Source organism: Merops nubicus, unplaced genomic scaffold (assembly GCF_000691845.1).
Source record: "Merops nubicus isolate BGI_N331 unplaced genomic scaffold, ASM69184v1 scaffold37928, whole genome shotgun sequence".
Lineage (NCBI taxonomy): Eukaryota > Metazoa > Chordata > Aves > Coraciiformes > Meropidae > Merops > Merops nubicus.
The window spans coordinates 44037-46368 of NW_008628763.1; positions in this window are offsets into that span (position 1 = coordinate 44037).

A 2332-nucleotide genomic window follows, 5' to 3' on the forward strand; every position below is an offset into this window, starting at 1 on the left:
CTAGTAATAAACAAAAAGGAAGTTTGAACTTAAGGTTGCAGCTAACAGGTATTAAATATAAAGTTTAAAAAGTTACATTACTTCTCCTCAACACAGATACCAGTCTGTGATGATGAATTCTCACGCTTCAGAGTCTTACTTGCATATATTACATATTTATTCAAAATAATCTATGAACAGTTATATTTATTGTGAAAATCTCATCTGTTTCTCCAGGCATTCACATGACACCTACATGATCCAAGAGCTTTACTTGCATAAGTTCTGCAGGATACCAGAAGCATTTTATGCAGTGTGAGGGTAAAGAAACACTTTGCAGCTGCTCACTAGCTGATGAGGTTAATTCTTAGGGGTTTACTTTTGCCTTAATATTGTGGAGCCTCAAGGCCATTGTAAGATAAAAAGATGTCTGCCTCAGGTACTGCTAGCAGCAGCACAAGTCATATATGGGCTACCAGGCCTTCCTTGAAACCTGGAAACAGTTGTCTCATCCTGAATTACACAGGAGCAGCCAAGCAATACTCAAAAGCTAGCTAACATAAAAGAAATTTAGAAATAATTACCGGAGTTGAGTAACTTAATTACTTTAAACATTATCATTTTTTACCATAACTTAAATGAAAACACAACTACAGTATGGTTCATTCTTAATTTTGTGAAACTACAGTTTCACAACTAATAGAACTACAGTGCTCTTCTTTTCAAGATGTAAAAAAAAAAAAAAGTATTATTTAATCTGGGGAGGGGAAGTTTAAAAAAAAAAAAGTAAACCAGCTCTTTTCTCATCCTTTAACATGTTACGATTCCTTCTCCCTTCAAGGTAAGAATTCCAGCTTTACAGCATGAGTGACAGTGGCTGTACCTTGTATTCTGAAGGATGTTATACACAAAGGAAAGGAAAATGATAATCTGAATTCAGAATTAAGCTGCAAGTTTTAAACAATCTTCACCTATAGATGTATCTGAATGCCACTGGTCTTCCAGTAAATAGACCAATTTGGATAGTCAGAGTCAAGTGAATACTTACTTTGAAAAACAACTTAATCTTTTAGGAATTTTAGATTACTACTGTAAGATGAACTGTTGAAGTCATCTGGTTCTGTTCTTTTAGGTTTAATCTTTACTGTGATTTAAAGTAAGATGACTACACCTTTAAAATCACAGAATCATATTGCTTTGCAGGTTATACATAAATTTGTGGTCAAGGCTGCTGAAGATTCCAGGTGAGGAAACAATACCACAGACAAGTCTGCAATAGACAGCATACCAAAAAAAGCTGTTTTGTAACTTTTCATAAACAATCACACTATGGGTTGAGAGATTCTTGTTTAACTGATGGCTTGGTCTTTGTCCTTCTGATCTGTCTTGTCTGCTGATATTTTATATGCCACTTGGAGATCTCTGGAAGAAGTAGCCTGAATGGGTATTATTAACAGTTGCACACCACATACACATTAAATAAGGAAAAACTGTAAGAGAAATAAAGGCAACAACACAAATCATGGTTTATAATAATCACAAATCATGTAACTGGCAAAAAAATAAAGATTCATAATATAAAATTCTCAGATCACTGGAAAAGGACTACTAGGTTAAGCACAAAGATTTTGTTTCATCTTCAAGCTCCTACATACACCATCTACACTATTTTTTTAGTAAATAGTTAATCACTTGAGTTACAGTAAAATTTACATTGCTTTCATTGCAAATTTGGCATGGCCTTTTTCCACTTCAAATTGCAAGTAGCCATCACTTTCAAGTGTCAGTTAAACATAAATGCTTCAAATGTCACTTGAAAGCTGAATTACAGTTATTTCTCAGAAAAGAACAGGTCTGTAATCTGGTTGCTACGAACTAATAATTACAAAACAAAAATCAATGAAAATTAGATTAGATTAGTTGAAAGAAACCAATTCATATAATATAATTTGAAAATAACTTGCAATCTATTAGCAGTATTTGCTACAAATTATTCAAAATCAAAAGTTAAAAGTTTTAAAAAATACATCTTCTCTAATCAATTTAGAAATTAAGCTTCAGTTTGTACACATACTGTTGGGGTGGTTGACACTGATCCAAAATTGAATATACAAGAAGACAAAACACATACAATGAATCAAGTATTTGACACAGGAAAGATGGAATTTACAGCTAGAGATTAGGAAGCACTACCGGTTCAAAGAAGATACAAAAATAAAATCACAAAAAGCAAGAGAAAGTAATTGTCCATCAACAGCACTAAGAGTTTGGGTGGGTTTTTTTGTTTGTTTTTGTTTTTGTTTTTTTTTTTATAAAGCACCAATAATACAGTCTAGGTGGAACAAGAAAGCAG